This window comes from Quercus suber, unplaced genomic scaffold, assembly GCF_002906115.3.
Source record: "Quercus suber isolate HL8 unplaced genomic scaffold, Cork oak 2.0 scaffold_421, whole genome shotgun sequence".
Lineage (NCBI taxonomy): Eukaryota > Viridiplantae > Streptophyta > Magnoliopsida > Fagales > Fagaceae > Quercus > Quercus suber.
This window is the reverse complement of record NW_027069872.1, coordinates 229,422-239,797: the sequence shown is the minus strand read 5'-3', so window position 1 is coordinate 239,797 and position 10,376 is coordinate 229,422. Positions and strand designations below refer to the sequence as shown.

General features: G+C 36.2%; 1 pseudogene; it reads left to right on the top strand.

Annotated features, from left to right (window-relative positions):
* The first annotated feature begins 1,081 nt into the window (after positions 1-1,081).
* LOC111982926 (pentatricopeptide repeat-containing protein At1g05600-like) lies at positions 1,082-7,415 on the top strand (annotated as a pseudogene).
* Positions 7,416-10,376: the final 2,961 nt, after the last annotated feature.

The following is a 10,376-nucleotide window of genomic DNA, read 5'->3' as shown; positions in this document are numbered from 1 at the left end:
TCCTAAGTGGCAGGTTGTTATTGGTTGTTATTGTTGGGGCAAAAAAGTAATCTTAGTGTTAGTTTCAAATTTGAACCAATAACAACTAACCACCTGTGATTTGTTGTAAAAATATTGTAAAATTGTTGTAAACGTAGTATCTCTCTTTAAATAAAGAGGACAAAATTAGATTCAAATCCAAACCTGGAAAATGAAAATAAGTACGAGTGAAAAATAGGTCAATCCAAACCTAACTTGCTAAAATGATAGGTTAGATTGATTCGAATCTCACCATTCTCAGTTATTTTCAATCATACTCTCAAAATATTCTCTCAGTTATTTTTATTTTTCACTCTTCTTAATTTTTCTCTTTCTCCGAGTCAATAGAGGGTCAATCTTCCTCATGTTCCCTAGGGCTATCCACAGAAAACCAGTACCCGACCCACCCGCAAAAACCATCTGATTCGGCCCAAGTTCCGACTGACCCGACGCTGGTGACAGTCGGTGGCGGGTCTCCGCCTTTAGAACCCGTAACCGGCAGGTCGGTTGGTAGGTTTTTCCCCCCAAAATCCGAAAAACCCGAACTATCCGGCGAAAACCTATAATCCGGTGTGAAACCCAGATATTAGTGAGAAAAACCCAAATTTCGGTGAGCAAAACCTAGATTCCGGCGGTATTTGTAATTTCGGCGAGTTTTGAGATGTTTTTTTTGGCTAGATCTTGACTAGATCCGGCGAGATTTCGCTAGATCTAGCAAGATTTCGCCAGATCTAGTTGAGATCTTGACTATTTCTGGCGAAAACTCAAAGGATTTAGCCGATTTTCATCATTTTCTAGTCAGATTTTCTTTATTTTCCAGATCTCAACTCCGACCGAACTCGACCGTTGCTCGTTGATGTTCCAGCCTGTCCGAACCGACTTCTTTAACGGTCGGCAAGGGGTTGAAAGTTTGCCCACCCGATCTATTCGGGTCGGTTCCGGGTTGGGCACAAACCCAACCAGACCGACCCGTGAACAGGCCTAATGTTTCCGCATACAATTATTCAGCTAAAAAAAAAAAAAAAATCATTAATTAATAAATAAATAAAAGAGAGAGTAGAAAACTGGACCAGACCGTCCTCCTAAACCAGGTTCTTCTCTAATAAATCACTAGCAAATTTGTAGAGGACCCGGAAATTTTCCGGGACGGATCATTATGTTTTTTTCGAATATTTAGTAAAAGAATACAATCCACAGTCTCAGTCTGGAGACGGTCTCACTGCAGTTCTTTGCAGGTAATACGTCACCGTTTTGTGGCGTGACCCATTCTTCGCATTTCTCTCTCTGCCTCACTTCACTCCTTCACAGTTTCAGTAAGTTGTTATGCTCACGTTTTATTTGCTTATTTGAATATGGTATGGTGCCTTTGATTTTTGGGAACTTGGATTTTGAAAACTATGATTCATTTATTTTGTTCTTTCTTTTTGCTGAGTTTATTTGTGATTTAGGAATGTTCTGCTTTATGAATTGGGCAGTGCTTTTGTTTGTGTGTTTTAGGTTATAACTTGTGATTTCATCTTTTTATTTTGCTTTAGATTAAGTTGGTACAGTGTGAATCTAGGAAAACTTTTGTTTGTTTGTATTTAATGAATCAAGTGACATATTATATCATGATAAGCTCTATATAACAAAATACACAGTCGCAATTCTCTCTGACAAAAAAAATCTTCCAATTGAATGTCCTTGCAATTCTCTGAATACATTTATGGTAGATAGCAGCAGCCCACGCTTCAACTTATCAATACCCACTTGAGAACTTAATCCCAAGAACATGCTAATTGGTGAAACTGACACAAATGCATAAGGTTGCTCTGAATTTTACAAGTGAAAAGAACACTTGAAGAGCAAATGATCATGACTTTGTATAAAGTTTTTATAGAAAAAGAATATGATATCACCCTCACATCCCTGTTTAAGAGTGTTGAGGAGTACAAAGAGGGTGCCAAAACAATTTATCCCCATTTACTATCTCATGTTTAACTTGAATCTTATTCTGAGCATAAGAACATGAGAGCGTACTTGAGTTAGAGGGGATCCAGTGAACATAATCAACACATGCTATTCTAGCTCAGGGATAGATCAAGTTATCTTCTTGAAGAGTACTTGAGACTTTAGCATCAAAACTATACACTGCTTCAAATACCAATCTGAATACAAACTTTGGAAATGAAGCACCTTTAGAATTCCAGTTACCATGACAAAGTACAGTTCTTACTCCATTACCAATAGAATGGCTAAAAGAAGGTTTAACCATGTTTCTAAGCTTTAGTATCTTCCTCCAAACCCATGAGCAACTATTGGGTATGTGGACATACCAAAAGTTTTTACCTTGTAAGAGGTAGCTGTGCACCCATGTGACCCACAAGGAACCTGCATCTATAAAGAGATCCCATATATACTTAGTAACATCAACCCTATTCCAGTCTTGGAGCTTTGTAAGCCCCAATCCTCCTGATCTAGGAGAGAAATCCACATCTCATGTTACTCTGACTCTAGGGACCATAGAATCAGCACCTGTCCACAAAACTCTGTTGAAGCACCTTTTGATCTCTTTGAACACTTTAACTAGAAGAATGAAGATATTAGTCCATTAAACTTGTATACCTCCCTGCAAAAGAAAGTTTTCTGCACACAAGGAATTTATTCTAGCTGAAATCTTTGCAATTATAGGCTTGCAGTCACTACAAGACAGTTTTCCAGATATCAAATGCTAGCCTAAATATCTAAGATGCAGTTGGGCTTCAACAAACTGCAAGCAAACTTTGTACCTTCTAATTCGCCACTAAATAAGATTTCACTCTTGCCAGTATTGGCTTGAAGACATGAAAGAATTTTGAATTTGTCGAACACATTTTTAATGATGCTAATAGAGCCTAGGTCTGCACTAGTAAAGATGATATTATTATCACCAAAACATAGAATGGTTAATTGGAGCTTTTCACATCTAGGATGAAACTTGAAGCCTACTGCTTTTATAGCTCTAGACATCATGAGCTTCCTAAAGCCTCCATAGCAATAACAAACAAATAGGTAGACAAGGGATCAGGCCGTCTCAATCCTTTGCCACCCTTGAAATACCCCACAAGACTATCATTAAAGACAATAGAGTACTTAGGTGAAGTGATGCAAACCTCAACTCAATGCACAAATTTTTCAGGAATAATGCAGGCAGGCAAGCACCTCAGAAAAAGGTTCCAGTCCACCCAGTCATCGGCTTTCATTAGGTCTACTTTCATAGCTCATCTACCTGGTCCTTCTTCTTTATGATAGCAGTTCACCAATTCCTGAGCTTGCAAGAGATTGTCTCTGCCATGCTATGACCTAGAATAAAGGCTGTCTGAACAGGACAAACAACATCTAATAAGCCAACTTTAATGTGTTAGCTAATATTTTTGTACACTTGTAGATGATGTTGCAGCAAGATATGTGTGTAAACTTCCCCATTCTAGAAGGATTTGGGACCTTAGGGACCATGGATATAGTGTGGAATTAACCTCACATAATAGTTTACCTGAGGCAAAGGAGTTGACAGCAGCAAGCATATCCTCTCTATTGTTTTCCATGCATGCTTGAAAAATGAGCAGAATAGCCATCTGGACTGAGGGCTCTGTCCCATTTCATTGAAAATATAGACCACTTGATTTCATCAACAGTAACATCCCTTTGAAGCACTTGCTTTTTATGCTCAGGAATACTATCTAGTATGAGCTGTGAAAGGCTCTCCAATTTTCTCTCATCTGTCCTTGCAGGATACCCAAGCAATTTGTGGTAGAAACTAATAGCCAACTCTTGAACTATGAGGATCCTCCACTCTAATTCTTTTTTAGTCATATAAGCACCTAATTTGATTTTTTTGCATTCCTAACTTTCAGAATTCCATGGAAGTATGCTGTTTTGGGCCCAGCAGTACTTAAACCTATGAAACAATGAAGCTTCTCCTTATCTTTCTGTAATAGTGCCTGCTGACCTGGGAGGAGAAGTCTTCTTTGTACATCCTCTAGATCCTCTCTAGCTTTTTGGACTTTTAATGGAAGACCACCAAAAAATTTCTGGTTCAACTTCTTCAGCTCAACATTAAGAAACTTCATCTTCCTGCACAATCTAAACATGAGAACACCATTAATTTCTTTGCTCCAAACAGCTCTAGTTATTTTCTTATGCTCCCTATTCCCTCCCTTAGTTGCTTTTTGCTTTCTGGTGCAAGAAACTCAGGATGATCTGTCCAAAAATCAAAGAACTTGATTGGCTTGGTGCCATAACTGATGACATTATAAGCAGAAGCATAGTCTGAAACAACTGGCAAAATGAATCCAACCCCGTTATGGGGAAGACAGTCAAACCAATAACAATTAATAAACACTCTGTTTAACATCCTGTCTAGAAATTGATCATCCTTCCTTTTTGGACCAAGTGTATAGTGCATCAATGTAAGGATGATATCTAACACTTCTATCTCCTGAAATCCTTGACAAAACCCATCCTCAAACAAAGAAGATTTCTGACCCCAAATCTCTCCCCCGCACCCCTTACATAGTTTAAAATCACCACCAAGCACCCGGGGCTTCTTACGCACAAGACATTTCAGGTTACATAAATTAGACCATAGTAGGCTTCTAGTATCTCCATTATTGGAACCATAAATGAAAGAAGCAGAAAAAGACTGCCCGTTAACCAAGGTTACATAAATCAGACCATAGTAGGCTTCTAGCATCTCCATTATTGGAACCATAAATGAAAGAAGCAGAAAAAGACTGCCCCTTAACCATAGTGATTTCACAATGAAAATACTTGATGAGAGCTATGGACAAATTTTACCTCAATAGCATCACGATTCCAACAAAACCAGATCTGCCATGCTCATGGAAATCATAATTGTTAATGAATCCCCAGTTAAGAACAATGCAATCTTAAATACATAAAGCCTTCTCAGCCTTAACCATTTCAACTGCGCAAAAAGCTAACAGAAGCTATCATCTCCTTCTGTTTATGCAATTATGCTTTGTACTTGAAGGATTAATTACACTTGCCTAATATTATTTTGCTTGTTTAAGATTTATTGATGACTATGTTTCTTATAAAAGTTGTTGAAGTTTGTTTAAAAATGATTTAAATTTCTAAAAATATTTTTAGTTATCATTGCTAGTAATACAAAATTATTTTATTTATTATTAATTTAATTAATCATTAACTTAGTTATGATGTCATCCCAGTTTAAATAACCTTTTTAGACTGGTTGTTTGGTCTGGTTTTAAGACATTGGCACCTAAGCCAAAGGAAGCAAAGGAAGTGGAATGTGAGTTTCCATAACATATAACAGAATAAAACAACATGGTAACTCTACTAAGGTTACCTGAATGCCTGCAATTATGTCAGAGTCAGGTACGCTGAGGTTCCAAGAGGCTTATGTGCTTAAGTGCGCTCCAACATGGCTGATATATAAAGACTTAAAGACTCTGCGTGTTAATGGTTCAATTTTTGCCAAAGCAAGAGTTGGCCTAACATAGCATTTCAATATAAGTGAACTCATACAAGGAACTCTTATGATTTATTTACACAAAGAATGCAATCACAAGCCTACGCACAATACAGGCCTGGGATTCATTTTTGAGTTTTGGCTTTTTTATATATTATGTGTTCATTGCTAACTTATTTAGTTATATTTGTGGATTAATTTTTTCAGTGATGTAGCAGATGTTGGAGGTATGATTGAGTGGATGTAGCAGATGTTAAAAGTTAAAACACTATGACTGTGAGATGGCCAAGACTTTTGACACCAACATACCTTTCTCAAATTATTCGGAACCAGAAAAACCCATTAACGGCACTTCAAATCTTCAAGGAAGCCAAATACAAGTACCCCATTTACTGTCATAATGGTCCAATCTATGCCACCATCATTGGCATCCTTGGAAATGCTGGTCAGATTTGTGAGATGAAATAGGTGGTTGATTGGATGAAAGAGGACTCATGTGAATGCAAGGATTCTCTCTTTGTTAATGCCATCAAAACCTATGCAAGAGCTGGATTGCTAGATGAAGCAATCTCTCTTTTTAAAAGAATTCCTCAGTTCAACTTTGTGAATAAGACAGAATCTTTCAATACCCTGTTGCAAATATTGGTCAATGAATCTAAGCTTGAAGCTGCTCATCGTTTGTTCTTAGAGAGCTCTTATGGGTGGGAAGTGAAGTCACGAATTAGATCTTTGAACTTGCTCATGGATGCTCTGTGCTAGAGGGGTCGTTCTGATCTTGCATTGCAAATCTTCTTAGAGATGAATTATCAAGGTTGCTATCCAAATAAGGAAAGCTATCGGATTCTAATGAAAGGGTTGTGTAAAGATGGGAGGATGAATGAGGCTGCACATTTGTTGTATTCAATGTTTTGGAGGATCTCTCAGAAGGGTAGTGGTGAGGATATTGTAGTCTATAGAACCTTGTTATGTGCTTTATGTGATAATCGGCAAGTTGAAAAGGCTGTGGAAATTCATGGTAAGATTTTAAGGAAGGGGCTGAAGGCTCCTAAGCGCTGTTTTCAGCATCTTGATCTCAGTCAGTGTAGTAGTGGTGAAGATATAGAAGGCACCAAGCGCTTGATTAATGAGGCTTTGATCAGAGGTGGGATTCCCAGTTTGGCTAGTTATAGTGCTATGGCTATTGATCTTTATAATGAAGGTAAGATTAGTGAAGCTAAAAAAGTTTTCATTCAAATGAAAGAAAGAGGATTTAGGCCAACAAACTTAATTTTTGAAGCCAAGGTTGCAGCATTGTGTAGGAGAGGGAATGTTGATGCAGCAGTGAAGGTAATTGAACAGGAAATGGAGGGAAATTGTTTACCAAATGTTATGGCATATAATATTGTGCTGAAAGGATTGTGTAATGAGAGGAAATCAGTGGTTGCTGTTGGGTATTTGAAGAAAATGGCTAAGAAATTGGGTTGCAATGCGGACAAGGAAACTTACAGCATTGTAGTTGATGGGTTATGCCGTGAAAGTAGATATCTTGAAGCAAGTCAAGTGTTGCAGGAGATTTTAATAAAATCATATTGGCCTTGTGTTGATACTTATAATATACTTACCAGGGGACTTTGCTCTGTGGGCAGGCAATACGAATCTGTTTTGTGGTTGGAGGAGATGATTAGCCAGAGTATGAAGCCAGAACTTTCTGTATGAAACTCGTTGGCAGCTTCTGTATGTTCCAACATGGCTGACATTGAGGTGTGCTCTCAGACATTTAATTAGATTATTAGATTCTGATTGTTCATGTTGGAGAAGTCATAATGGTGTAACCATTTTTATAGTCATATTTTTCTTTCTCAATTGCGTAGTATCTGAACATAACGAGGAAGATTTTTCAGTTGAGAGATACACAATCTGAAAAATTCATTTTTCATGAATAGAATTTGTCACATGATATCTATTTTAGGCAGGAAGTATTCACAGGTAGCCTCTCACTGGATATTAGGCGTGTTTTAGACAAATTTGATAGAAAGTTATTACTTAAAATTTGCAAGTCTTCAAACTCCTTTGGAAAAAATGGGATTCATCCAATGCTAGAGGTCTTAGGTTTTGGATCTCTTCGATTGCATTGCCAAAATAATAATAATAATAATAATTTTATTATTATTATTATTATTATTATTTTTCTTTTGGTAAGTAACAAATTTGTTTCAAAAAAACAGATACCAAGTATATCGGGAGTGTACTCACGATGAAGTTCAATCAAACTCTCAAACTACAGTGCTCAAACGTATCTAAAAGAGTAAAACAAGGAGAAGAATGAAAAGCAACAATTCAATCTAACAAGGTACAAAAGAAGAAGGCTTTAACTTCAAGGATAGGCCGTTCACATCCTCAAAGCTTCTAGCATTCTATTGTTGCCAAAGACACCACAAGATGCAATGTGGCATAGCCTTCCAAAAGGCTATATTTCTATGCCTTCCAAAAGAACCCTGTCAAGCTGCGAACATATCAATAACCCTCTTTGGCATAACCTATTGGAATCCAAATAAACAAAACCATTGTCCACAGCTTGTAGGCAATTGGAAAATAATAATGAATATAAATATAAATATAGAGATTATAGATACGAGCAATTGTAAAGTTAGAATGAAATTGTGGCAAAAAAACAAACTAGGCTAAAATGCATTTTACACGCCAGAAGTTTGGGGTTGATTCTAAATTGGTCATTTGAGTTATTGTGGTTGTTAACCAAATAATAAATGAATACTTTCCATCATTTGTGAGACAGTGCGGCATCATTTTATCGAATGTGGTGTTTATGATTGATATTTTGGTTCTTTCTATGTTGAATTTAGATTTAAGAAGTGTTTTTTTTTATAAGCTTTAAGAAGTGCTCTTTTGCATGTGAATGGGTGCTGCTATTAAGAAAAGGGCTGTGCTTTTGATTTTGTAAGTTATGATCCGCTCTCTTTATATTGCTTTAAATTTAATCTCTTTGGTTGTTATTTATTTATTTATTTTTTTGTGATGTTACAATGTGAAACTCGGAATTCTGTTTCTTTATGAAACTATGCTTTTGTACAATTACACTTATCCTATTAGTTTGCTTATTTATGATTTAGTATTATGGCCTTTATTTTTTTTTTTCATCTTAAATCTCAATAAGTTTTGGCACCTAAGGGAAGTGACCTCTGCTTCATGAGGTTCAATATTTTTCCTCTATAAGTTGTGAAAGTATCTTTAAAGATTGTTTAAATTTCTTTAGGTATAGTTTTGGTCAACATGGCTAATTTTTACAAATTTATCCTATCTAAATTGTTATTAATTATTTGAACCCCAGTCCAACCTTAAATGTCTTTTACCTTTGCAGTTTTTTGTTTGCTCTGGTTTATAAAAAATTGACTCCCTAGCTAGTGAGGGTAAAGGAATTGGCTTGTGAGTTTCTATAACATATGGATTCATCCTTTATCTTTTTGCTTCTCTTATTTTTATCTGGTTCTTAAGAAGAAAAATAGGAACAAAGAATACAAACCTAAAAGCTAAAAGCCAAGACAAACAAGCAGAAATTAAATGATATCAGAAAAGGTAGTATCAAGTGCAAAGCACCCACTTTTGCAAGGTTTAGGGGAGGTGATTGGTAGGAAACCATACCTCCCACCCTTTGTATTTTTGGTGAGGCTGACGCCCTAAAATCATATCAAAAAAAGGAGAAGATAAAATATAAGAGAGATTTTGGAAGGATTGGAAGAGTAAAATAAGCCAAGATATCTTGTCAATATCTGAAATTTTGGATACAATTTTTTTGTGTGAGTTGTCATTTCCATACATTTTTCCTTACTTATTTTAGAGCTTATGAGCGCAGAGAACTTTCTTTGAACTTAAATTTAAGTTAGCAATTATTATAATAGTCATATTTACTATTGGAATACTTATGTCTTCTTTGAAGATTTTCTACTCTTTAAAATTGAAGCTTATACAAAACTAACACATGCATATGGGCAGTCTGGTTAGGGGAAAACTATGCTGGTGTTAAATTACATTACTCACATCTTTCATGTGTTTTGTTAAGGCCTCTAAATGAATATTTTATTGAAAACAGCAGTGCTGTAGTTTTGCTTCTGGCTAATCTCATAAGTTGACATTCATTTTTGCTTCTGCTTATATACATCTATATATGCCACATTGTTTGCTCATTCCTTACATTTTAGTTTTGCATTTTTTCCCCTATACTTCAGCCCTAATATGTCTGTCTTTAGTCCGTGATATGAAATGCTGTGTGATGTATATACTTTACTTTCTCAATGTCATCGCTGTAGCAAATTTTGCATCAAATGTCAAGCCTAAAGTCAATTTCAAATTCTGCTTCAATTTAATGTATATACACAGATCAACGATATCCCCGGAAGCTGACAAGGCACCACCGATTGTTGAAACCTCTGCCTTTGACCTTTCCTCTTTTGCTTGTTCGATTGCTCAGTTAGCCTCTTCTTACATGGCAAAGTGTCAAATGCGAGACTCCAAACTCCATAAAGAAACTCCCTCAAACACTGCAGGTATTCTCAATTGCATGTCAAGTACAATCTTTGTTTTAATCCAAGATGTAACTTTTTATTTTCATTTGCTATCTGCTTGAAGGGTCTTGGCTTTTGGTAAATAGTATACCTGATCGGAGTGGTTTCCAAAACAATTATTTTATGTTTCTTAAAAAAAGAAAAGAAAAAGGATAGTGTTTTAAAAAAAATTCCAATTTGTGAATCTCACGGGAGGTTGGTGTAATGTGCCAAAAGAAAACTCACTAGTTGCTTTTCTTTTTCCCTCTTGCTAAAGACTCTTCATCATCTTCAAACCCTAAAACCTCCAATTATGCTAGAACCAAATGATTATCCCTCATGCCTGTTAA